At 40.0% G+C, this 27,945-nt stretch overlaps 1 long non-coding RNA gene across 1 annotated transcript; it reads left to right on the top strand.

The window, feature by feature from the left end:
- Positions 1-23,376, top strand: LOC131089530 (uncharacterized). The gene is made up of 3 exons (XR_009115250.1): positions 1-96; positions 15,260-15,400; positions 22,529-23,376. It is a non-coding gene; the product is annotated as an uncharacterized LOC131089530 (long non-coding RNA).
- The last annotated feature ends 4,569 nt before the right edge of the window (positions 23,377-27,945 follow it).

Below are 27,945 nucleotides of genomic sequence, written 5' to 3'. Positions count from 1 at the left end.
GAGAGGCTCCTTTCCACAGCTGAGCAGCACAGAAACGTTTCTGCAAGTTTGGAGCAAAGGGATGTTACCTGGGAGGAAGCACTGAGCACAGGCAAGGTAAGCCCTGGCCACACCTGACCAGGTGTAGCAGAGTTTTAAACCCTTTGCCACAGCAATTTATGTCCACAACACCAGTAATGTGCAACAGTCCTTTATATCTTGGTATATTTTTTGTATATTCCTTCTGTTGCAGTTGCTCATTTGCTGAGTTTCCTCCACGAGTTGTGCAGCTTTTCAGTTTTAACTGCTTTGGTAATCTTTCTTCTCAAAAGGCCCAATACTTCAGTCTTGCCAATCAGGAGGAGAGCCTCTTGGCTGTGCTAACTGAGTTTGTGCCTGCCTCTGTGTATTGACTTCCTGTCATCTCTGAGATTAACTTAAAATAATTCTTGCCTTTAGTAGCCCTTTCCAGTTTTCCCCACTACCTTTGTAGGTTGTTCGTGCTGCGCTTTTCCTTTTCTAACTTAATTTTTTTTTTCTTGTTTGGAAGAACCCTGTTGATATTCAGTATTAGGGTCTCTGCTGGAAACCAGTAATATGTTCATTCTGGCTGCAGTATTGGCTCCCCACATCTCTGACTGGCTCCTCAGGAAAGGATGGAGATGGATACTGATATCTCTAGTTACTCTGTTGAGGACCCTACCGTTTTGCAAAACATGTGTCCATGGAGTTGAAAGCAACAAGGTGCTTCCTGATTTTTAAGTTAAAGCACTTAAACATAAACTTGCCAGCTCTGTATGCCTTCAGCTAGATAATGGAAGTACAAGAGTTGTTTTATATTTAAGCCAGCAGATAAAAGTGGCCTTTTGAAAAGTGGAACATTCCTTTAGCAGGAATCACAAGCAACAGTCAGCTGTTTTTAGGGGTGGATGGCAAAAGTATGTTCATGAGGACAGATGTAGAGGATTGTTCTGTGTTTACATATAAGCCCAAGTGAGTGAGTTTGTTTCTTTGGCTAATAAGTTGCTTCAGTAAATATTGTTGAACCTGGCTGGCATGCTGCTATGTTGGGAAGTGCAATAGCAAAACTCATGGAAAGATTTTCTCTGCATTGTAAAGTTGTACAATAGCTGAGGTTTGGTTTCTGTGTCTGTTTTGCCAAGGAGGTAAATTGTACCAGTGTCTTTGGCTGTTGTGGTTTGCTTTATTATCCATACTGGCTGGGACAATGGCTCTTCCCTCTCCCAGCTATGCATGGCAAAAGAGCCCAGGAGAATTATCCAATTGGTAGCTCATTAAATAAGTATCTATCCAGGCTCATGACTGAGCATGAAGTTTCTCATGTTTCAGAGTTAAAAGTTACAAGGGAATAAAATTCTTCTCACTAAATGATAGAGAAAACACAGTAGGAGGTATTTTGTTCAGGGAATACAAGCTATTGTCCTACCCTTGTCCAGAAGGCTACATACATCAAGCAGAAGATGTCTTCCTTACATTCCAGCTAAATCAATGTTATTTCTTCCAGAACACTGCTGCTTCCGTTTCTAGAGATAAAAAAACATAGCTCACTGTCAGGAGATAATTCCTTCTCTTGGGCTTTCTGTCCTTGACCAGTAGAAGTTTTTATTTTTCTTAGACAAGGAAGCTTTTCTTTATCCCTGGAAGATTAAATTGTCTTGCTGGTAGATCTGCCTTACTGAAGAAATGGAGGAGGAAAAGCAGATAGGGAAGAAATAGAAAAGAAAATAATTCAAGGTATCTTTATAGTCTCCTATTGTTAGGATGTCAATTACTACCATATATCACCTACACAGCAAACTTGTCATAGCTTGGGGTATTTTTTTTTCTCTCCACCTAGTAGAAAATGTATCAGTTATCCATATGAAATCTTTTTTATTGTGGGATTCATCTTTTAAGTATAGCTGTGATGCTCAGAGGGATTTACTTTTTTAACTTGCTATTCAGAAGGATGGATGTTTAAAGATCATAGTTTTTTAAACTCCAGTTGTGCATTCCATGGGAATAATTGAAGAAAATGATGCCCTTTTCAGCTTTTTGAGTTGGCACAGCTCTTGTTTGAGGTGCTGATGGCTCACTACAGAGTGGTCACTGCTGGCAGATCCAGCAGTGCACCTGTGGCTGGGGTCTCTGGTTTAACTGTGACCCTCCTTTTGATGAGTGCAGAGTGCTTTAGTTGCTGTAAACATGAACTCTCCAAAACAGTGGTCAGGAGTAGAAAGGAGCTTTAGGGCCTGAGGAAAGGCCAGGCTGGCTCTGTAAGGGCCCAAAGGAGGCTCCCAGCTGGCAGGGGCAGGGTGCTGTCAGTGCCCCAGGCAGTGCTGTGGGTTCGGGGCTGTTTCAGCTCTCCTTGCTGACAGACTCTGCTGGGTGGGCAGGTCTTAGCAGTGAGCTCTTAGCTCTTATCAGACATCCAGAGCAGCAGGAAAGGCAACCATTTATTCACAAAATGCATTGACTTGCAGACCTTAGATACAGCTTTTCCCTTCTGTTGCTGCTGTGGGAACAAGAACTGACTTGTGTTCCTTAGAGCCCAGGTATTCATCCCACCCTTGGAAGGAGGGGCAGGTGCATCCCTACCCCCTGGCAGGGCTTGAGTGACCCTCTGAGAGCAGCTCCTGTCCTGAATGCTTTCCTTGGGAGCTTCAGCATTGACTGTGGCCAGGAAAGGTTTGCCAGCAGGGCTGCCAGCCCTCCCTGGGGCAGAGGGAGGATAATGAAGGGAACTAAAAGGTGAGAGGTGTCTCCCTTGGTCAAGTTCTCCCTCCTTGATCCACCTAGTCCTTATGTAGAGTCAGCCCTCTACTCCTTTCAATTAGAGCTCCATCCTACTTTTCTGTCCCTTCCAGTTTGTGGATTTTAATCCTCTCTCAAGTCTGTTTCACTTTATTTCTTCTCTGCTTTCATGACTCAGGACATTTTTCCTTATTTCCTTCATGCTATGTCATTTCTTGTGTCTGGAACAGTGTCCTCCTTTTCTGAAAGGAAACATCAGTCCAGCAGGAGGATTAAAGGAGATTTTAAAATAAATTTGGAGGGAGTCTCAGAAACTGGAAGAAAATGGCAGGAAGTTTCAATTTGAGCGAGCTTTATTTCTGTATTGTATAATATAATTCATAATGTTATTGATATCTATAAAAGCATAAATAAAAGGCAGCAGTAGAGGTTAAAAAAAAATCAAAATCTCTGTAAAAGATGTAAAATTAAATTTCAAAATACTGTAGAAGAGGGGGAAGGGCCAGAACCCCAAGTAGCAGGCTATTTGGAAAACAACAGCTTTGAGAAGGTGAGAAATAAAGCCAAAAGATGGAAGAAGCTCCCCCAAACCAGCAAAAGAAAGCCCATCTAGGCCAGTCTAAGTGAATAGGTTAGGAGCTGAACAGGAAGGGAAGGTTAAGCAGTTTTTGTTTACATTGTACACAGAAAGAAAAAATACCCACAAACTTTCCTCTGGGCAAAGGGGACCAGAGAAGTACTGACAATACAATTTGATTATATTGCTCAGACAATGTTTAAAACTACACAAACAATCTCTCAGCTTTCTCCTCAAACTTTCTCTCTGTCTTTAAATAACCAAAACAACCACGAACCACCACAAAATATAAATCTCAAAAATGAGCCATTACAATGACAGATTCCGCTTTAAACTTACTCTTAGAGGTTAGATCACAAATTCTCTTCTGTTGTAATGAACATGATTAAAACCATAATATTTCCTTCTATGCCACCTTGAAAAGTAAACAATTCAATGGAGAATTATAATTATAAAATGTTCCATGCTCTACTCTCATTTAACACTGCATTTCATACCAGGTACAGCTGCTATTACCAGAAAAAGATTTGTATAACCTCTGTCAAATTTCCTACAAATGAAATTTTTTCTGCTGCCAGTGTGGACCTACAACTTGTGGCATGATCCCAGTGCCTTGAATACTTATGACCTTTGGTGAAAGAAAAGCAGAACTGAATGAGATTTGATGGGAGTACATCAATAAAATAATGATAAGTTGTATGAAAAGACACACCACATTTAGTTTATTTGTCATAAGCATTGTTACCATCATCTTGCCCTAGAGACTATTTTCAGGTTATAGGAATCTGCCTAACTTCCAACTTACATAGCAACTTTATTAATTTGTTTATTTATTTATTGAGGCAAATGGTGGTTTGCATCTGGTCTGGTGTGCAGCAATCTCTGCTTCACTGCATATTGCAACTGTTCCCTTAAATGTTCTGCCCTGGGCCCTGCTGTGTTGGAAACAAGGAATGCTGCCTCCAGTTGCACAGCAGGTAGGGAAATGGGTGAATCTTTCCTTTTCCTGTAAGAGAAGGGTTGCTGTTTCCCAGTTAGCTAAATTATTTTAAATCCAGGACAGATTTTATTTGGGAAGTGATGATGAAATCTCAGATAAAACAATGATTTTTAATTTATGATGTGTCAGGTTGCTCCTATGTCAGAGTTGTTACTTCTGCTTGGGTCCACTTTTCTCTTTTGCTGGTTGAATGTTAGGCATGTAAGGCCAGTGCATGTTACTAATATTGGGGTATTCAAGCCTTCTTTCCTTACAAATAAATTCTAGGTTTGCCTTTTAAAACCTCAGATGTTTAATTTTTCTGTTGTGTTTCCACAATGTCATCTTAGTAAGCTGATTGGTTTGATTTGATTTGAGTTAATTCTAAATGGAAACAGAGAAATGGAATCTCTCTATCCCAGGCTAGAGGAGTAAAGACCAAGCTGAGTGACCATTCCCTGGTAGGCCCTGGGTGTGTCAGATCTGAGTTTAACTCCAGAGAGCCCTGATGGGCTGCTCAGCTCTTACCTGATACCACTTGCTAATGGGAACTGCCCTTGCAGAATTCTGTTAAGCATAATAAGGTACATATTGGATAAGAATAAAACCAGCTCAGCTTTGTTATGTGACTTGCATGCCTGGTAATGAATAGAAGGAAGGCACACACCTTCATGAACAGAGAAATTTAATAAAGTCTCTTCCTGGAGTTGCACCAGTGGGACTGAAAGTTTATTTCAGCATTCCAAGGGCAATAAAAATCTAAATTTAAACTCAAAATGTACTCAAAAGAGTACCCAGAGGCTATGTGCTGTTCAAACTTTGTTTAGGTCATAACTGCTTATGTAAAGTTAGTTTACATCAGCAAGTCAGGCTTTGTTTTTGAGCAGAACCTCTGTTGCTAGGAAAGGCAGAGCAAGTGCAGGGGATGCATCTCAAAGTTCAGCTCTGCTTTAATTTTGCATTTAATTCAGCTCTTTACTGCTTAGTGCAGAGCTGTGTGGGGAGATTTGAGGCTCTTAACCTTCCTTGTGCAGACACTTCTAAATCTGTTCTGATCCGTTCCCCTCGTTAGACATCTCAGATGTTTGGGGTTTCTGAAAGGAGAGGTGAAGAAGATGCCAGGTGAGGGTTTGCTGTAGCAGGTAAATTTCTGTTGTTATAAACACAGGCTGGGAGGGCTGAGGATGAGCAGTAACCTGGTCCCAACCCTCACCTCAGAGTGTCACTGGTCCATTGTGTCTTGTGAAACCTGTCAGCCTGACTTTGCAGAACTGAACATTTCAACTTTTCTTAGAGCAGATACTGATGGGACTGGCTATAAGATGCTGTGTCTCTGGCTTCTGTGAGAGAAAACTGCAATTTTCAAGCTTTTAAAGTACAGTTTTGGGGAAATAATTAAAGTTACAAGCCATGTTTATTTATTCTTAGGGTTTTTTTCATTCTTTGAAATAGCTCTGCTATGGGAAGCATGCCCAATATTTAAGATATTTGATATCACAACAAAGATTGAAGACTAATTTACATAAAAATACCACTTATTATTTGTGAAAGGCCAAAAAAAGTTTCAATATATTGGGAGACTAATATGCATAAGATGTAATCTCCAAAACTGACAGTCTCTAAAACTGCAAATAAATACACAAAAAACCCAGCTGAAGAGAAACAGTTACATTTTATAAACAATAAGATATATTAAAAAATCCTCTAATAAGCATCTCTTGATAAAGGTTTCAACTTCTTTTTGTTTTTTCTGCACCTTGCCAATCCCTCTTTCCTGTCAGCTCCTGTTTCAGGTACCCTCTGTCCATTTTACCTGCCTTCCCAGATGTACTTAGACCTCTTTTTTTCTTTTGCTATCTGTTTCACAATGACTGCTGCATGGATAACACTGCTGTTATATGGTAAACAACTTCACTCATTTGCATGCTATACTGATAATTTGAGGCTGTTGGTAATAAAATACTAATTTATTTTTAGCTGCATAGCTTGCAAGTAGTTGCAAGAAATCCATTTTTTTGGTTTCTTCATAATTATTGTGTGGTATTTATATTGTGTGTTCTCCATAATCTCACTGAACCAACAGTGGCAGCTCTCTGTCTTTTTAGATTCATTACCCAGGAGTGAACACCAACAAGAGAATTGTACAAATGCAGCCATGTGCCCAAGAATGGCACAGATTGGCAAAGGCCTGGGTAAATGTCCTTCCAGCCATGTGCACGTTTTACCAAGAATTCACAGCACCTTTTTGTTTTATGTGAACATGGTGTGGTGTGTGGTGCTACCTACACAGTCCCCAGGAAATGTATAGAGAAGATGTAGTTACTGCTTGCCATTAAAAATTGCAGACCTTCTATAAAAAAAACAAATTCAGCTTTAGTATCTTTCCCCTTCTCTTAAATAATATTACAGTAATTAAATTTTAATATGTAAGTTCTTTGTAGGTCATTAGTGGTATAACACTGCATATATGTGCCTCTTCAGAAAACAATTCAGTCCATAATCTCATAATGTTGATTCTACCTGGCAGTTTTATTTGAACTTAATTTCTTTTTCACCTAATGCTGTTACCCCAAGAGTTATGAGACAGACATCAGCTGACAGCGCCAGGGGAAGGATAGGTATTGATGACAGCATAAAAGCAAAAGGGGAGGAAAAAGAATAGCTATTGTAGCATTTATCAGTATTCTATTAATAGTCTGCTCAGACACAACTGTGGAATAAAACAGACATTCATACTGCAATTTCTTGCAAAGGTTGAAGCTATTCATCTGCATGGTTACAAGGCAGAAGTCTAAAGCTTTCAGGTATTGTAGCTGTTTCATTGTATTGTTATAATCAGAAGCAACACCTTAAAAAGCCATTGCCTTGGGTGTAAATACTTTTTGGAAGGAATGTAGATACAGCCAGCCATCCTTCCTAGAGTGCTTTTTAAAATAGTGTCTTTACAGTTTAAAACAAAACTACAGCCAAATACTCTGAGCAGGGAACAGGGCCAGGACTCTTTAGTTTAGGGCTTAATTGACCATCCAGAGAAGTGGACAAAATGCCTCTTATTGTTTCCCATGTTTTTTTATTGTTTCAGTGAAGGAGAATGTTTTCACTGTGTGTACCCAGGTAGAGATAAGCACCACAAGAGCTAATGTTTTTTGTTATTGTAGAAGAGACTGGAGCAACAGGGTGGGAGACATGCCCAGAGACAGCTGCCAGGACTGGAAAGCCACGGATCCTGGGAATGTGTGTAATGCCCATGGAGAGCTTTGTAATCTGATCCTGGGCAGCAGCTGTGCCCTTACCTGTGCTCTCCTTCCTGCCCTCCTGGAATGGAGATGTTTTGGGCTGAAGCAGAGCTCCCTATTTGGGTCATGGGCTGGTTTCAGAGCGTGTAACTCTGCTGTCCTGAGACACCTGCATTAGGAGCTCTGGAGCAGAGACACTGACTCGGCCTCTGCAGGTGTCTCATTCTCTCTCCTTGATATTACAGAGCTCTTAGGGCAGCTGCTTTCTTAATTAGGCACCTCATCAAGTGTGGTCTGGTAGGGGAATGACAATGGGCTTTGTCACATTGAGAGTTATGAGGGCAAACTTGTGAAAACAAAGTAAGGGGGAATGAAACTAAAGGAAACCAAACAAACAAACCACACTAAAAAGCAAAAACCACACACAAAAAATGGGTCAGGCACTTGTTGGGGTTATCCAACCCATGACCTGCTGCTACTTTTCATTACGCTTACAAACTGAAACACAGTTAACATTTTCTTTCAAGTTCGAGGTCCTATTATAAAGAGCTCACTTCCTCTGTTACAATGTGATTTTTAAGCAAGGAGAAAGAATTGCTGTGAACAATGCAGATTGTCAAAGATGGAATTTCAAAAGGTCCAAAATATTCCTCAATTTTGTTGCAGTTACACAACAGTTTCCTCAAGAAAAATGGAGAATAATTAAAGAAAAATGTTTTTCACGTACTCAAATATTTCATTTTTGTTTTAGTGGACTCAGTCTGGTTTGTTTCAAGATGTGTAGAGAGGATTAAAAATTATTTGCCCCTGAACATTTTGAATTTCAAAAATGAGTTATTATGTTAGAATTCTTATTTTAAAACCTGGTTGAGAAAATGCATAGCTTATTTTACTTATTTAGAAAAGCTATGTTTTCCTACAGCTCTTTAAAGTAATGAATTTGTTCTTTTGAGAAATCCTGGATTCTGAAATTAAAACTGCCACTTGATTTTCAATTGGAATATTTTATTGTTGTAATTGTACAACAGAGGTACAATTGCAACTGGGATTCTTTATAAAACCTATTTAGTCAAAATATTAGAACACTTAAGTGGGTTCAGATTGCATTAGAGAGCACTTGCTATGTTCAGGATTCTTGGCAGAGAAAGGAAGAAAAAAATAAGTGATTCTATGTCAATGTTCCCAGTTTTAAGATTTAGATATAATTATTCTATTCATTTTACATCATGTGCTCTTCTCTAGTCAGTTGTGTGACTTTAGATTTTGCAAGCTGAGTGAGAAAATTTAAACAAAGTCCTGCTTTCAGGTGGAATGGTTTTCCATGCTTAAAAGCTGAGTGATAATTGGATTCTGTTTCTAGGGACAAGGAGTATTTGGTAACTCTGTAATAATTACACTAAGGTCTCCTTGATTTTGCTGTTTGCACTAGCCAGCCCTTGAAAGGAAATATTTTGTGTGCACGTTTCTGTTGTCTGCCTTGTGTCAGAAAATGCATGTAAAATGCTACCCAGTCTGACACCTACTTTGTCTCCAGTGTTTTCCTTGTGTAAATGACTTCCCAGCTGCATGGAAATAGGAAGAATGTCTCCTGTTTCAAACAGAGCTTTCAGCATTCTGGAGGTTGTTCTTGAAGTCAATGGGAGGGAATCTAATTGTACTTGTTTTATGTGAGATGAACCAGCTTGAGAAAGTCTGTGAGATGAACTTAGTTCTCCTTTATTTTGGTGAAAGTTTCTGGCAAGCAAAATGAATTGACGAAATGAAATTAATGCCTCCGCTCATGTAGGAGAGATTTTGCAATGCACTTGTTTTTATCCAGTTTTATGAACATTGAGATTTCCACTGTCTCAAAGTTCTAAGAGGAAGCTTTAGTCCCTTTGGTAGCTGAAGTAAAAGGAGACACTTGAAATTATGAATGCAGAATTTAAAATTTAACATTAAAAAGGTGAAAAAAAAACAGTTACAAGAGAGTAAGTTCTGCTGAAGGCACTTTTGTATTGCAATATTTTAGAAAAACTACTCACTAAAGATTTTTTTTAACCTAGAAGCATATGAAGATAATTCTCTTTTTTTGACATGCTTTACCTTTACAAAGTTCCTGGGCTGTTGACAGGTACAACAAGACATGTGCTACCCTTACATGCTATTAGTGCAGCAGGCTTTGAAAAATGTCTAATGCATTGGCATATCTGACAATTTAGGGTATTAGTTAACAGTAAGACTTTGTAAATAGAGTGAATTTTAGCTCCAACTGCTGACTTGAGCATTCAGTCAACATCTGCAGTACAGGGCTGAACAACAAATAATGTCATTTTCTGCTCTAGAGATGGAAGTTGGCGTTATACAGTGTGTATGGTTCAGCCTCAGAGCAGTGGTAATTGCAATGTATTGAAGTTTTGCATTGTAATAAAAATAGAGACCATTAGTGGATACCATTTATGTCATTAGTATTTAGTGGCTGTGTGTTGCAGCTTTTTTAGTGCTCATAAAACTGTCTCTGCTTGCAGATATGTGACAGCACTGATATAAATTTAAATGTTTAGAAATCCATAAGACATAAAATATAGATAGTAAATAGGGGCATAACATTATAGACAGAACCTTAATAATTTGGCACACAAATGTTTATATATTTGCATGTCTAGTGCAGAAATTAGCATAATGGTGCTCACATTTATACTACAGATGAACTTGATTAAGCAAAGAATAACAAGTGAATTAAAACTAAGGCACATCATGCAGAAGCATCAGAGAATATTTCAGGTCCCCAAAAGGGAATTTGTGGTGTTGAAAGGTACATCCTCTGAACACATCTGGTGGGATATTGATTTTTCTCTTTATAGACTTTTAACCAGTTACAGCACCTGTTCCACTAACTAGTATTACAGATGTACTTAAGAAGTGATTATGTTAATTAAACAATAAAAAAGATAATAAAGTTGCTAACCCTAAGATAGAGATTGCCTGGCACTAAGTTAATAGTTCTGGGGCCAGCCAGCACAGGGAAGATCATGGTGTCCAGCCCAAAAGAGCAATATCTTGTCAGAAAACTAGAGGCTAGTGTGAGGGCAGGGAAGCAGCTGGCTGAGGAAAGACTTCTTTGGAGGATGGGGTGGGAAAGAGTCCATGAATATAGCACAGGAGAATTTCCCTAAATTCCAAATGTTACACATGAGACAAGTGTGCAAGTCACAGTTTGGGCTTCCCACTACATGATTTTTGTTCAAGAAATTTGGAAGCCTGTTTGATTTCCATGCAGCAGACCTCTGGGAAAGCTGTCTTTTCCTTTTTTTAAAGGAATGTCACTTTGATTCTGCTGGCAATTACACTAACATCTTTAAGAGGTTCCCACCAAAGTTGATTTTTCCTTAAGAAGTTGCCACCAAGGTTGATTTTCCTTTAAGAGACTTCTCTTTGTGCTTTACTGACCCTAGCTTGTGTGTCAGTGACAGACTTGAAGCAAAAAGTTCTGAGATTTGTCTTCTGCACACTCCATGCCCATTGTCCTCAGCTCTGACCTTTACATCCTGGAAACACCCTACAGGTTTGTCACAGAGCTCTCAGGGCATTTGGAAATCAAATTATAGAGCACTAAGGAAGAACACAGAAAACTATAAAAACACTTCAGTCATTAAGAGCAAAGTGACAGCAAGCAGTGTTAGAGTATGAATCCTTCCAATTAATTTTCCTTTGAGAGTACTTTTTGTAACATTTTGAATTCTAAGTTTCTATGAATTCTTTGGCAACATTAGTTGTGTCTTTCAAAAGAAAAGAAAACCTTTGATAAACATTCTGAGTCTCTTGAATAAACAATGATAGTGCCCTGATTTCTTTGAATCCTCATAGTTGGGAAAGGTGATAGTTGGAATTTGCAAAAAGCTTATGGCTTACATTAATAGTTGTTAAGGTTATAAAATGAGATCCTTTTCAGAAGCTCAAGTAATAGCAGAAGCAAAACATAAGCTGTCTGTACAGTGAATATAAATAATTCTTTCTGTGGCTCCAAGTATTTCTTACAATCTTATTATGGAAAGTGTTAAACTGAAAATCATATTGCTCTTTTTAAAAACATATTTTCATCTGTTTATCCGTACAAAACAGACCAAAATGTAAATCTGTAAAATGCTTTCCATCTTCAAAGCAGCTATTTATATGCATCTAAATTCTAAAATCTTTTTGAAACTTTAATTTTTATTTCTGATTGTGGGATTCAGTGTCACTTCTTAGCACATTGAATGCTGATGGCTTTGAACATACAGTATGGCACAAAGCGATAACTTGTGCCCACTACCCTGCTGACAGCCAATTCTAAAGGAAAAGTCATTTTTATGCTGGAGTTTTGATTGATTTTAGAATTAAGGGAAATATTAAAGAGCATAACAAACTACTTTAATTCCTCTCTACACCACTATACACTTGTTACCTTATTTATCCAGTTAACAGCAGAGGTTGCATTCTGAAACTATTCTTCACTAGAATTACTAAACCCACTAAGTTTTAATGCAGGTGACAGATAAGTTTTGCAGTAAAGAATGGTTTTCTTGACTGGGTCTGTGCACACTTATCAAAAGCATATGTAAAGGGGGAAGAATATTGGAATGATAGAAGAGAAGTGGGCTCCCTATAATCTATTGTGTCATAAGGTAGAAGGCAAAAGACTGTTTGGATTTCTGACAAAACCTGGGTGAACCTGAAAAAATGCTGTACTTCAAGGTATTTCTACTGGAATAATTGGATTAACTGTAGTTACCATTAAACCTGATGCTAAATCTGAGTGTAGCATATTCCCTTAAGCAGGACAAGTAGATGCAATGCTTTGAATTGGAAATGCAAGTTGTATTGGTGGTACTTGAAAGTACCAGTAGGACTGTGCAAAGCATATTTTCTTGATAATGTGTTTTCCTGTATTTTCTAACACCTATTTTTTAAGTTCACTCTTGTTCTGACTGCTGGGTGATACCTGGTATCTCGCTGCTCTCTTGTACTTCTGTCTGGCAGGTAGGCAGTGTGTCATCCCAGAGTCTTACAGGGCATCCAGCCTTATTAGATTACCCAAATTACTGCAGGTCACAGCTGAGATGCATTAGAGGAATTTAATAGGAAAGCTCACCCAATATGGGCTCTGCTGTTCTTAGGGCTCCTTATTGCTTTCATAAGAAGTGAGGGAGATTATTGAAAGATGTATTTATAAAATACCTAGTGCAGTGCAGCTACACTCCAGGTTTATGCCAAATTAGGTGCTGAACCTGAATGGATTCGGGCATCTGCTGCAGTGCAGATTACAGGTCACCCTGTGCCCTCGCACATGGAGGTTGGCCTCCTCCTGCTTTGTTTAATCCATCTACAAAATTGAGAAAAACAAGGAGTTTCATGAAGAAACAGGTATGCATCTGGGTACAACTGCCCTGGGTAAATAAATTATAAAGACAGAGGCTCAGCTGAAGGAATAATAAAGGAAATAGAAAGGAAGGAAACATAAGTCTCTTTTCTCCTACACACATTTGTCATTAACTTAGTGGTGTGCTGTGTCTCCATTTATTGGGTGTGTTAAGTCTCACTGGACTTGCAGCAGAACAGATCTGGGGTCATTGTCTTTCCCTGCAATTCAGTGCATGAGAAGCACTATGTGGTTAGGTTTATTGGAGGGAACATAGGCACAGGCTTTAGTGACTTGTGAATGAATCAATAAAGCATGTTCCTGTAGGTTTCTGAATTGTCTCTTTCATTAAGAATGGAATTGGACAGCAGAAGATTGATTTCTGTGGCAAATCAGAGGGGTTTTTTTTAGACCTTAGTTTAAACTGTGGGTTTTTGAAGTAAAAAAAGTGCCATCAAAAATATACAAGATTGGCACTGCTAAAAGGATCATAAATAGTTTAAATTTCTTTTTTCAGAAGATTTTTTTTTAAACTCAGAATTACATGAGACCTGATCTTTAGCAATGCCCAGAGCTGACTAAATGAATGGCAACCTGCTAAGCTCCCACAGCTGAGGATCATGGCTTACAGAGTACTGGATATGGTGTTGGGTAAAAGCTATTTGGAAGGGCAAACATTCACAAAAAATGTTACTGCTAAGGTTATAACTGAGATTTGTGTTGCTTACAGCAGCTCTTGACAATGAAGCGTGCTGTGTGGTGATTATACAGGTATGGAACTGTGTTAAGTTTTGGCAGAGAGCTGTTTGATTCTGCTTATTTTTGCAGCATCACCATATGGCTATGAAATTCTGAGGAAACTTACCTTTACAGAGTTGGTTTCTCTGAAAATTCTTTTCTTGCATGGCACATCCAGGCTTACTTAAGCGTGGCAGTGCACCTTGACAATGCTGTTAGGACAGTATAATTTGCTTGTAGATAACACAGTGTCCATCTTGGGGGCAGGGCTTTTATTACACATATGTGCCTTTATCATCCTGAATCAGTTTTACTTTCATGGACAGACAAGGGTAGTGCTGCATATGCATTTCTTAATTTTTTAATAGGCTCATCAAGTCAAATTTTGTATTTCCAAATCCTCAGGGAAATGGAGAAACGTGGATGAGCCACAGTGCTGAGTCTAGACAAAAATTAGCTGAATCTAAATCAAGAGCAGCATCAACAGTGATACGTAGAAGCACATAGCTGTATTAAGAATTGATAATTTGCCAGGCATTGTTTTCCACATAGGCAATGTTGTAAGATGTGGACTATCAATAAGCTGCATATTCCAAAACAAGTTTAAACCAAATATTTTATCACAAAATGTGTCATCACCTGTTATATCAACTTATCTCTAGCTTGCATGAGCATACCTGCAGAGGATGATGGTGTTTTCTAGTAATTCTCTTGAGAGGCAGTTACATTAATTTTCTAGTAATTATTATGTAGGAATTACAAGCTACCTACATGTAAAGAGTTTATGAATTATTCATTGTTTGGTGCAAACCTGAATCTCAATTCTGTCCTGTTGTCCCCTCACTGGGGTCTTGTGTAGACATCCTCCCCAGCTGACTGCAGAAGCATGTTTGTACCTGAAGGGTGCCCATAAATGCTACTCATACAGAATTAAAATGTTGCTGTTGTGGTGCAGTGAGAGATGAGGGTGATACAGGGCCCTAGTGGGGGTTTCTAGTTCAATTGTCTGTTACACAATCACAATTTGTGATACTGTTTTTGCATTGTTGTGTCACAAACACTGTCAGTCAGGGACTTACTAAAGATGGGCAAACTCTGCAGGATCTATAGGCCTGGGTAAGGCACCCAAAGTCTCTAGCAGTTTTTCAGATCTTAATGAGAGGTGAAGTTTTCTCTCAGTGTTTTCAGGCATAAATCTTTCCCTTTTCAATAGTGTATCAATTTTTGCAGACTGCCTTATCACCCAGGGCAGGAGGAAGTGAGCTGGACATTTGTGCTTTCTGTCTAGAGCAGAGCATTGGCTGGGATGAACATCAGCAGAAGTTACTGAGGAGTTTTCCCAGGCAGGGTTTTAATACTGTCTTTGATGTCTGGAGGAGAATGCAGCCTCAGCCATGGGGGTTTCTCTGAAGTCATTATTAATGTAATAGCCATAATTAAGGGTCTGTCCCACTGGAGAGTAAGAAAGGAGTAAGAGACTGATCTTTACTCATTGTTGTGTTTACAGAAGGGGTTATGCAGCACTCACTGGCTACAACCTGATAGCTGTCATTCTAGGGGACTATTTTTGTGCTCACTAAAGATGAATTAGTGCACATTATTTATCTTGATTTTTACAGGATCCATTGCAAAGCACATCCAGTAAAGGAAGACCTTTATTCTTTCTTACTCACGAGAAATATCTGTCAAGTCACTGAGTGGTTTGATTGAATGAGAGCAGTGAAACTGCTTTCTATGGTGGAAGATTTTTAAAAAGAGAGGTGAGTGGCATATTTTTCAAAATTTGGCTGTGGTTGTATGGCAGAAAATGTGAAGTCCAGTAAGTGAGTTGCCCAAAAATTAGAAGCATCCCTCAGAGGTGTGGGAAGGTGCTCTCTGTGTTAAACTAGTCATCATTTCCCCGTGAGTGTGTCCCAAAAAGGAGTGTATTTAGGTCTACTCAGGAAGAAGAGATGTCCTTGATTCTGAACTTTGAGGATCCTTCATGGTAAAGAGGATGGAACATAAGCATGCAATGGCTTTCACATTTCTGCGTGGTGGGACTGCCCATAGCTTTGAGGAGTGCAGCCCATTCAGGTTGTGGTGTACCAGCAGAACGTGGGCTGCCAAAGCCCTGCATGGAGGGAAGGACAAGTCAGAGTGGGAGTGACAGCCTGACAAGTTCAGATGAGAAGTGGGGTAATAAATGTGTGGGGTAATAAATACTGGTGTAAACCACTGAGACAATGGATTTTCCATTTACAGATTAACACTGGAAGCATTTCAATAGGATGTGTTTTACTCAGACAGGAGTTGTGGGGATTGATGCAGAAATAACTGAGTGAAAATCTCATATGAGATTAGACCAGAATGTCTGATGGCCACTTGAGATCTTATTAAAATTTTAAATGTTAAACTGGAATCTCTTTATGTTAGATTTGAATGGCACTTCTTGGTGGACTTCTCAATAGCCCAAGTGGCATTGAGGCTTCCATGGGACTGTAATTTTGCACGAGCCCATGCTGCATGCCTGAGGACACTTGGCCTTCTAACCCTTGCTTGGGTAATACAGACAGCCAGAGTGGACCCAAGCAGCTAGAAGAGACAAATGTGTTGTGGATGAAAAGGAAAGGAGAGTCAGTGAATATTAAAAAACACCACTGTCATAGAAGGATAACATTGTATTTTGGCTCAAGTTCCACAGATGGGTATTTAAAGCCCTCATGTAAATGTGATGAAGTGAGGGGCTGAGACAGTTCCCCTGACTTCAGTGGGATCATTTTGAAGAATAGGGTTAAGTGATTCTTAGTGGACTGGGACAGAGAAGAATACTGACAACATGGTTATCTTTTGCATCTAGGGCTCTTTTTCAATCTCTGATAAAATTTGAACCATAAAGAAGAATACATAGTAGGAAATTGAAGAAGAAATAAAAAGATCCAGAATGAAAATTCTTGAGGCTTAGCAGAGGAAGGGGAAAACATATAAGCCTAAGAAGTGCACATGGAAGTAGTCCCCAATTAGTGACGTTCATCACTGTTTAGGGATGACAAACACTCTGGAGCCATAGGGGAAATAGGAGTAGGGTCTTTACTGAAATTCCCCAGACTGAAATAAGGCTACTTCAGTCTGTAAAGAAGTATTTTCCAGAGCTTGTTAATTGGGTTGATATTTTGTTAAAACAGAACAGTCAACCAGTGATGTTGAACTATGCTATTTTAATGTTCATAGGTAGATGTTATATTAATTTGTGAAAAAAATTTCTTTTGATTTTTCTGTGTTGAAAAATAAATAATTTCAGTTTAAGAGGTCATGCTAAAGTGAAAAATTAAGCATTTATCCAAACCAAAATTCTTTTGTAATTTCATGTTGTAGGAACACGGAGTCCCTTAGGCATTTACAGTGCTTGGAAATGACTGTCTTACCTGGAAGTCTGGGTCACTTCTCAGCTCAGGTTCACAGGTTGGTCTGGGTCATAATTATCACAAGAATTAGCTGAAGACCATAGCAATTAACTATTTTTATGGCTTATTATCATATTCTAAATACTAAATTGTTCTGTCAAATAGTCTTAGGGAGATTTGATAGCTGACCGACAGACAGTGCACTGCCTTTGCTTACATACTTAAGCTACAAGTATTTCTAGGAAGATATAGCTTATTAATTCATTATTATTTTATTGATGTTCAATTGATGTCTGATTAAATATAAATTAGACACTTGGTAATAATAATGTAATAGGATGAGGCAGGTGAGATTCCCCCAGGATAGTTTGTAATGAAGCTTCAAATTTTTAATAATCTAAAACTCATAAATAAATTATTACAGGTGAAACAAATGCAAAAATACTGAAATAAGCTATAAAAAGATTAAGTGCTGGTGAAGAGACACGTAATCTGCTGGGAGATGTGTGTGAGAACGTGCATTTGGCACTAAGTCATGTCACTCAGAATCAGCACTGCCCTCTCCTTCCAATCATTTCATATTTAGGTGTGGAGCCACCCCTCCTATCCCATTATTATGCTGCACCATCCTGTTGCCAGACATTTTGCTTTGCCTGGGAACAGTGTTAATTTAATGCACTCAGGTGACCCCAGAGGCACTGGAATGACACGGCAGCAGCAGCCCAGAGTGCTGCAGTGATTCCTGCTGCTCACAGAGCTCGGGCCTCTTCTGGACAGTTGTCTGTGAACTCTTCAGGGAGAAGTCAGGGGGAGCTGTCTCTTTGACCACACTGTCAGTGCTGAGAAGGACACATCCTCTCACTTAGCTACAGCTTTCATCTTTTCCTTGGAAGACAGATTTCCCAGGTGCTCCTCTGTTTTCCTAGTTAGCAGGGAGACCATGTCTCCCTTAGATAAGAAAAAAAAGAAAGGAGAACTTACCCTTATGTAAGGAAAGAAGGAGGTAGAAAAGGAGAGGATTCTGATAGTGTATTTGCTGGTTTTGGGGGGGGGGGTTGGGTCCCCAATATCCTACAAAGATTTCAAGAGATCTGAACCCCCCCATTTCTTCAGTAGAAACAGCACCATTATCCCAGCCTTGAAAGACAGAGTGAGATCCCAAGGCAATACTCAGTGTCTGTATTTTAGACTCACCATAGTGGGATCTGCAGAAACTCAGCACTTTGTAAAAGCTGCTGGTAATTTGAAGAGTTAAGTCATGCAGCAGGTTAGTAAATGTAAAGAACCTTAGTTCCTAAGGTAAATTTTACAATATTTCCATCAGTGAAAGTAAGGGATACACAAAAACCTGAAAATCTGGCCCTGTGACCATAGTTACTGGTTTAGACTTTCACCTAAAATTATATTCCAAGAATCTGATAGTTATTGAATGGCCAAGGGGCTGTAAACTAGAAATTTGGCTCAATACAAGGCAGAGAAAAAGACAAGTATGCTGCTTTTCTGATGTGAGAGACCTTGGTTGCTAGGAGGAAAGCATTCAAGTGTTTGCTTATGTTTTGCTGGGGTGTTAACAGTGTGGGATAAACAGATAACACCACGCCTCTTAAATAAGATTTTCTTAAATAGTGAAACTATTCCCTAATGAAGAAATTGCAGTAATCACATTTCTGTAAAAATAGGGAGTTATTACAGCACTATGTAATTAAAGTGCTGCATTTTTCCAACAAAAATCTGCTGGCAAATAAATTTTTGTATATTTTTGTAATTGGAGATTTTGAAATCAACTTGTTGAAACACAGAAAATTGTTGCCTCTCCATTTCAGGGTAAGGAGAGAGGAGTCACATGTGTGATTTGCAGCATCCATAGCAGAATTATGTTCTTTTTGGTAGATGTGGTTATTCCCGTGCATCTGCCAGGAGGCCCAGGGGTACAGAAAACACATCCAGCTTGAATCATTCTTCCCTTTTTCCAGGATGTGCTAGGCCAGCATGGTCTGGTGGAACTGTTTGCAGTTCCTGTCCATACACTTGCTGACACTTCTCTGGGGAACCACATTAAGCAATTGCTTGGGTCACCAGATGTCTGTGCCTCCTCCTTTGTGTGGCAGTGAAGGCTGGGCTTGGGAGAAGGTCCTGCCCTGCTCTTGATGTTGTTTGCACATTGCCCAGATTTCTTGTGACTTGTGTCAGTGTGACAAAAAGCCCTTCCCAGGCTCTGCTTGCTGCCTTGGATGTAGGAGTGCTGTTAGAGATGAATAAATGCTTTGCAAGATCCCTGCCACTTTCTCATGCAGGAATTAGAGAAGTCTCAAGGCCAGTTTCACACTTTAGGCACCTCTCTTTTGCCATTTTGTTGTCCTGCAAGAAAATAAGATTCAAATTATGTCAAGCACAGCACCTTCTGCTTCAACTTTGATGCAAAGGTCTTATAATTGAGAGAATTTATGTGTGTAAGAACTGAAAGATTAAAGAGACATTAAACAGGCATTTAAGCTGTTTGGAGCCCTATGTGCCTCTGCTGTGTGTACATAAAGCTCAGCTCAGGGAATGTAACAAACATTCTGCAGCCTCCAGAGATACCTACAAATTTGTAGTTCTGTATTTGCCCTTGTCTCCCTTTAAAAGGCTCCTGTTGCTGCACATCTTTATTCAAAGTTACCTCTGGTGAGGCAGAGTAGAGCATTTATAGTAATTGGTAATCAAAAGGAAAGAGGAAACAAGGAAACAAAGGAAAAGGCCAATAATACAAGACAATTATTAAGTGCCAAATATAATTTGTCAAAGGAGTTCCTTCTAAATTGGACGAATGCAGCATTTTTTCAGATCAATACTGCCTCAGTACCAGCACAGTTCTGGTAGCTTTTGGCTAACAAATAAGAAGAATTGATATGTCCTAGGTGTAAACATTAAGACCAAAGAACTTAGTGGATTAATGAACCTTGACTGTGGTCAGGTATTGTGTAATCTTGCCAATAGGTCTTGACTGTGGTCAGGTGTGCTGCAAAACTGGGACTGGCAATCTGCAAGGGTTGAAGCTGGCACAAATCACATCCATGGCCTGATTAGCTATGAGCCAGCCTCGTAGATCAGCACATCCAGAAGTTCAAAGCTCCACAGCAAACTGAGCTCAGTAGTAAATATTATCAGGGGGTACATGCCCTGGTTCTTGGTGATCTTAGTAGGAAAACATGTCTTGAATTCAGAGTTTGAGCTGCCTATCAGAGGAAGTGCATTAAGTATTTAAGCCAGCTGTTGCTCATCTTCATCCACACATCTTACCCAGCTTGAGGCATTTAATTACCAATATAAGGTGTTCTTGCTGTGACTTAGTACAAAATTACATTCTTACCCTATGTAACTATAGGTTAAATACTGTGTTTTATTTCCAAATACATGGTGGGAATAGAGAAGCAGGTGTCATAAAACAGAGGGGCAACCTCATAACAGGAAATGGCAATTCAACTAAAGCTTCAGAGGGGGAATGATATTCTGGGTACTTCATAGACCAGAACACCCTGGTAGCCTGCTGACAGAAGGAGGCAGCTCATTGTTCCTTAGCTGGTGTTCATTAGCCCTCACTCTGCCATAGGAGCCCCTGGCTCTGGCAGCAGAATTCTACATCTGTGGAAACAAAGCCCTCACAGTATAAGCCAACCATTAAAACTTGCTGAGTCCCAAGAAACAGTGTTTGCACTGGAACTCAGGCATCCTAATTCACAACCAGCACAGCTTACTTGAGACCAGACCCAGTGGGGCACTCTGGTATCCCCTGGGAGGGAGGAGTCATCCATATGTGTGCACACCTACAAATCCCTGCATCTGGCAGCCTCACACCTTCCTGAAGACAGCTCTGCAGCAGGAAGGAGCATCACAGCTGCATTTTTCATCAGGAGAATATGCTAATTTCTGCTGCAACAACTGTATATTACCTGGAAATTATTCTCTCCAGTCTCTTGGGTTCGCTTTATCTGTGGTTGTGTTTAGAATCCCCAAATGATTACATAATAGGTAGAAGATACCTGATAATATAACAGGCCTTTTCTATTCTTTCTAAAGCTGTATTGATATAATTTTTTACATGTCATTGTGTATTTCTCAACATCAATCCATTGTGAATCATGCAGACACATCAGTGAAAGAACAGAACCTGCTGCACCCTGTGAGCAACAAGAAATTTCAGCTGCATGACTGCAGAAGGGCTTTGCAAGACCACGAGTAATTTTTATATTCAGAGTTAAATAGAGCAATAAGATGGAATTTCAGCTTTAGTGCAATGGATTGCAGCTCTTCAGTCAATCAAATTATAGTTCAATCAGTTCATTTTAATCACTTCTCTGGAGAGAAGTAAACCCCTATGTTGAAGAATATGCAGCAATTTTATTGATGGAAAGTTTAATTGTTTCATTTTTCCTTACCGTCTGTAACATACTAGACTTTTAATCAGTGGGAACTGAAGTTATAATGAAGTAAAGTCCACTTTCCACAGTTCACAACTAGCTGAAAATAATTGGGTTGAGACTCCCATCCAGACAGTGTAATGCCTCTGGCATTTTCCTGAAAACTACACTTAATTGCTTTGCTGATGTTGTTAAGTGGTCCTAAGGGGGATGAAGTAGTAAAGCTGCTCACATATGCAGGGAAACAATACACAAAAAATGTCTTACAAGGTCCTTAAAGGAGGACCAACTAGTGACTAGAAGACAATATATTGCACTTTTCTCCCCCTGTTGGGAAAAGTGCAATATATTATACCAGAGAGAATACACAGGAGAGGCTGATAAAATAAACTGGAAATTCTATAAACACTATTTTTATTTAAGGGCAGTAAGCTTGGGAGCCAAAATACAGAAAACGTCAAGGCAGAGCTCCTGCAATCAAACCTGCATCTTTAGGCTAGCCCAAGTTGCTTGGCATTTTTATGCTGAACACTGGTGAGCTGCTGCCTGTCTTCAGCACCTTGGCCTGAGGAACAGATGTACTCTTGTCCCCAGGGAGGGAGGACAGCTTGCTCTCTGTTCTCTAAAGTGACAGGATGTGAGCCAGCCATGAGCTGAAAGCCTTGTCCAGGCATCAGTGGGACCAGCACATGTACCCTGTTAGGCTCTAAATGTAGCCAGAGAAGGAATAACACTTTGGCATTTCTCCTTATTTACTGCATTCTTAGGAGACCCTCCATGATTGTATGGCAATTGTTAAAAATGATGAATTAACTGACAGTCTCAAGGATATTCTGATGAAGAAATGCAATAGCTGTTTAATGGAGAAAAATATTTATTTAAGCTACTGCCCACTGAAATCAGTGTTAGAGCTGGAGCTGTTTTGTGGAGAACTATAGAGCTAATTTAGATTTTTTTAAGTGAGGGGCTTTTGTTGGGGCGGTTTTTTGTCCCTGTTTATTTAGGTATGTGGGCACAGTAAAGTCTCTCTCAACAACCTGACCTTCCTTGGCTGCTATTTGTGTAAACTTCAGTATGACCTTTGCTTATTCTGTTCTTGCTTTTACAGGCTCTGAACTGAACAACTACCCCCTGACAACTCTGTAGAAAGGAACATAGGCAAAATTGAGCCATGGGGTTCTAAAGCTAAAATCTAAAAAGTTCCCTTGACCCTATATCTGATCCCAGGAGCCTTTGAGAGTCTCTGAGTTGGCACCTCAAATTTTGGCCAGCACCTGAAATTATGCTTTTTCCACTGAAACAGGCTGAAGTCTAGACAGGACTCAAGTACCTTGACAGGTAGCCCCATGTTAGCCTGACCATTCCCCCTAATATTAATAAACTTTAACACGTATTTCTCCTGTGGTGAAATAATCCCCTCCCATGTGCTGGAAGCGCCAACCATCTGCCAAGGAAATCAGCCCTCGGTGAGAAAGTGCCCTGTGTCCAACTCACTCTGCTTGCCTGTCTCTGGGAGAACAGCCCAGCAGCAGCAGTGCTTGGGCTCTGCTCTTCCTGGGCTCCTGTTTTTTCATGAGCAATGTGAATGCTTTGCAATGGTTTCAGCAAATGCACCAAATGAGGACTGTGTTGTGACAACTGTTGGGAGACGGTGCTTGGGTTTTGTATTCTCAGAGATGCTGAGGGACTGGAGGAGCCTGGCAAATCTACAGTGCAGAGGGCAAATAACCAACCTGGTGTGGCTGGCTGAAATTTGCCTGTGTTGTCTGGCTGGTTTAGAGGGTTCCCTGCCCTGAACCTTCTTTTGGGGACTGGGTTGCTGTCCCAGAAGAAGTTCTTCCTGGAGCTGTAATGCAGTCCCATGCAGCAGCACAGCTGCCAGCTGGCCTGTATTGCCAAGCAGAGCTGCTTGCTGGGGCTCACATGCTTTAAAGTCTTAGCCTGGGTCTCAGTGGAAACAAGGAGGAGAATGATTTGACATACTGTGTGCTTACAACATGGTGTGTCCTCCACAGGAAATCCAAAGTACATGTTGCTGTGCAGGCACAAATCTGACTGTTCCCGATAAACTGTTCATGTGGAAAGATACAATTTTCATGGTTGTCATCAAAGCCAGTGTATGTATTCATTTGTGGAAGCATGTCAGACACCATATGTCACTAATATGCCTTTGATATGATGGTGTCTGAATCATTTTTTTAACTATCGAATGGCATATGTTTAAATGTAAGCATCTGTTCTGTGTTTGTACTGACTCTATTATTTATTCTTTATTTCTTATTTTCTTTTGACTAAAAGTTTGATTTAAACCTAGAAAAAGTGTGGGATTCATCTTATTTTTAAAGAAGTAGAATTTTGGTAGTATTTCAGCATGTGGCCAATGTGTATCTTCTCAAGGACGAGAAGGTAATTTAAAAGATATTTTTTCTCTTTTCAGTAATCAGAAAAAAAATCAGTTCCCAGGCAAAACAAAGATTATATTTGGATTATATTTGACTACAAGTTTGTTAAATGAAAAAAATATTGTTTTAGTGTTGAGCAGGTTCTGCAATGTATGGATTTGCTGAAAATAAGTCCTTGTAAGAGCCATATGTTACACCATGATGACAGTAAATTGGTTCTATGCAGAAACTTTTCTGATTCAGTTAAAGAACTTGCTGTATAATAAATGACTTAATAAAGAAATGAAATAATACACTATGTTTGTTAGGCTATTCATTATACATGGAGGAAACTCAAAACCAGTGTCACAACAAAGGGACTCAAAAGTAGTTATTGCAACTCATCAATCAACTGAGCCACTGCAGCACCCTTCAGGAGGCTACAGCCAGCCTAAAAGGCACCGTTTGGGCAAAAGCAGGGAATGATACTTTACTATGATAGGAAAACAAGAAGAGACTTTACGAGCCAACTGGGGATACCTGGAGAGTCCAGACAAGAGTCTCCAATGCTCAAGTACAGGAAAAGACCTGTAAAGAAGCAGCCACATTGGCACATGGCAGCAGGAAGAGGCCCATAAAGAAGTAGCCATGGTGGCACACTGTGAATTACAGAGCTACTCAGTGACCCCTAAAGCCGGGCTCTGTGCGTGTCCCACGGCTATGGCATTCTGCCTTTCAGTAAGAATAACAAATGTCACTCTTGGTGGACTTAGGCAGCCTGGGCTTCGTATTCTGTTTGTAAAGTTTGGCTCAGGCCTTTAACAGGCCAACAGCCATTGCATATAACATTGGAAAATCAAATCTGCCTAAATCCAAAAGCTTTATGTCACTGTCACAGAGTTGTAACATTTCATAGCCACAGCTTAAAACGAACCACATCAAAACAAAGCAGGAGCAGCCGAGTGCAGCTGGTTTGTAAAACACGCCCTGAGCAGCCCAGAGCGCACCTGCGGCCATGGCAGAGCCCTGCCCGGGCGGCCGGGACCAGGGGCCTCGGAATCAGTCAGTGCCATCTTGTGGCATTTCAGGATATTGAAACGCCCCTGAGCGACAGTAACTGCGAATGTCCTTGGAATCCACCACGATTCCAAGAATTGCAATGGTGCCGCATGCAAAGCTCGTATAGATACATTTGCTCGGCCATAGCTGCTGCGGCTGTGCATGGAGAGGCTCAGCACCTGAATGATTAATGAGGCAAACGCCTACCAATTATGGCTCATTGGAGGGGCACAGATTAATGCCTGTAATTAGAAATCCCGGGAACAGATGGAGAATTTTGCAATATCAAAAGCCTGCTCCTTATTAGCCGTGCCCTGCGCTGGGCAAGCAGAGCTGCAGGCCCTGGTCTGTCCTGCACAGCCCTGACCTGGGACAGAGCCGGCACTCGGAGCCGGGCTGGTGTGCACCCCCGGGGCTGGGCTGGTACCTGCACCCCGGGGCTGGGCTGGTACCTGCACCCCCCAAGGCAAGGCTGAGCTGTGCTGAAAGCCTCTGTGCAGCCCCCATCACCCGCCCACTGGGGACCCTGCGAGCAGCACAAGTTTGATGCTCAGAGATGGCTGCTGCTGCATCCCTTGTATGTAGGGGGATGGAATATAAGAATATAAAGATAGTGCAGAAAGTAATCTTACCCCTCAGGAGTTGCAGCTGGGTCAATTAGCAAAGATTAGGAACTGGCCTGACTTTAACAGGCCACAGCTGTAACCAGTGAGAAGAAGAGTGCTATAAAAGAAAGGGGTGGCTGGGTGAGAAGGGAGCTGGAGTCAGTGGCTGCTTTGTGAAGAAGGAAGAGTCAGTGCTCTGAGGAGCTGCCCGCAAGAAGCACGAAGAAGTTATGAAACTTATGGGGTTAGGAGACAACAGTATGGAGCCCCTGTGATAAGATGTCAACACTTGTAGCCTCAAACCTTTCCCCTCCAGATCCCCAACACTCATTCCTGGGACACCAGCCTGAGCCTGGGACATGGGAGCAGCTGCTATTACTGACTCAATAAAAAAATTTAGAAAAGTATTCTGATTACCTACTCTGCCCACCCACTTAAATAGGTGGAAAGGGCCTATAAGCCTTCATGTTATCATTTTGGACATATACTAACCATATAAAATGAGAAAATGCATAATATAATTTGATACACACATAATATTGTCCTACTCTATAAAGCAATTTATATACTATAAACATAGAACACATCCAATAGATAAAGTATTAATAAACGAATATATATAAAGGTATATATAAATATATATAAAGTTATATCTATAAAATATGCATATAAATATGTTGTTTATAGAATTTAAAATATATAACTAATTAAATTATAATAAATTTTAAAGTAATAATATATAATTTTCTATATATTGTGTGTTTATGTATAACTAGAAAATGTGCTGTTTCCCAATAGTCACTGCTGCAGTACCAGAAGAAGACACATACTTTTCCTAGCAGTGTAACATTTATTGCATAAAAAGGAAGGAAATAATAGGAAATGGAACAAGACTAGAACCAGCTCTGAGGCCCATTCAATCAGCTGGGGGCCAGGGGAACAGAACATCCTTTCTTTACTGCATCAGAGGGTGCTGAGGGAAGGGGGGCAGATCCCTGTGTCTCTGTAGGTGACAGCATGGCTCACTAAACCTTTAATTCTTCCTTGTCTCATTGCCCACTTTGGCACTGGTCAAGCATCCCAGACACTCACCCAAAAGGCTTTTAGGGAGTGGTTATGTTGTAGTTACAAACTCAGAGTAATTTCTGCTCTCTACCTTCTCCACTTCTATCAATCATTCAGAGATTTTTCTTTCTCTTTCCGTGACCCCAGATTTAACTGTTTTTAAGGGAAACACAATGTCAGTTTTATCAAATCTTCTGAAAAGAGAATCACTTCCACACGATACAAGTTTCATTCAAGGACTTGAGCCCTGATGCTCATTCAGTATAATTTTAGTAAATAGTGAGCTTTTCTTAGAGCTTTGCTGGGAAGTAGTTTGTTGTACAGTTGCCAAATACAATTGTGGTGGGTTTGCTTTAGGGTTTATTGCAGAGCACTGAATCCTGTTATAATATCTCTTTTTGAGGACAGTAGAAATGCTCTGATTGCAGACAGACAAAAATTTTAGAACTTACAAGGAGTCAATTAAAGTAAATTGAAAACTGATTTTTTTTCCTATTAATTTGATCACAAAGACAAAAAAATCACTGTATGATAATTTCATTGTTCTGAACTGCCACTATGGTTAGTTACACATGTGACTAATGGGTTCCCTCTGACCTGAACAAGGCCTGAGCACTTCTTGTTTTCCAAACTAGGCAAACTGTGTTTTTATCTTCTATTAGGGTAAGCTGCTTTATTAACACAAAGTAATCTTCCAAATACTTTGAAGCCAATATGATAATTACAACATAATTGATTGCAATTATTTCTTTTCCTAAGATGAAAGCAAATAATATTTCTGGCAAGTGTCTCTAATTTTTTGTCTCTAAACTTTATATAGACTTCTGTTGGCTGGACTCTCACTGTAAATCTGTAACTTAGACAACTGTTTCCTCCCTGTCATGCTGGAAATGAAATATACCTTTTGGTCATGATTTATTTTTGTCACCTATGCCCTGTCCTGGTAGCAAACACTGAGTTTTATTTTCTGATGGGCCAGATTTTTTTCTAGTTTTGCATATAAAAATTCCCAATAAGCCATCTTGGAGAGGATGATATCAGCCTGAATTCCCACTACTTTCCTCTCATTGAGGTATGTTAAAGCATTATTTTGTTGCTCATCACAGGGTCTGATGTAGCTGCAGTGTGGCTGGAAGGGCCTTTCTTCTGATGCAGCCATAAAATACCCCCAGCCTCTTTCACCATGTAGCTGGGGAATTATGCACCCTGCAACAATCTCAAAAGGAATGGAAGCAGAAAATACTGCAGCTGCCACTGAGAGGTAAAATTTGAATTCAGTTAAAGATTTGAATATCAGAGATACCTGAACACCAGTGTTCTCAGCACTGCCTTTTCATTTTGAAAAATGTAACACAGAGCTCACATTTTGAGAGTTTAAGGGTTTCTCATTTCAGAGTTTAGGCTCTACCTTTTGG

The sequence above is a fragment of the Melospiza georgiana genome, chromosome 14 (genome assembly GCF_028018845.1).
Source record: "Melospiza georgiana isolate bMelGeo1 chromosome 14, bMelGeo1.pri, whole genome shotgun sequence".
NCBI classification, from domain to species: Eukaryota; Metazoa; Chordata; class Aves; order Passeriformes; family Passerellidae; genus Melospiza; species Melospiza georgiana.
Note: the sequence above shows the minus strand (reverse complement) of the source record. Positions and strands in the feature narration are given on the sequence as shown.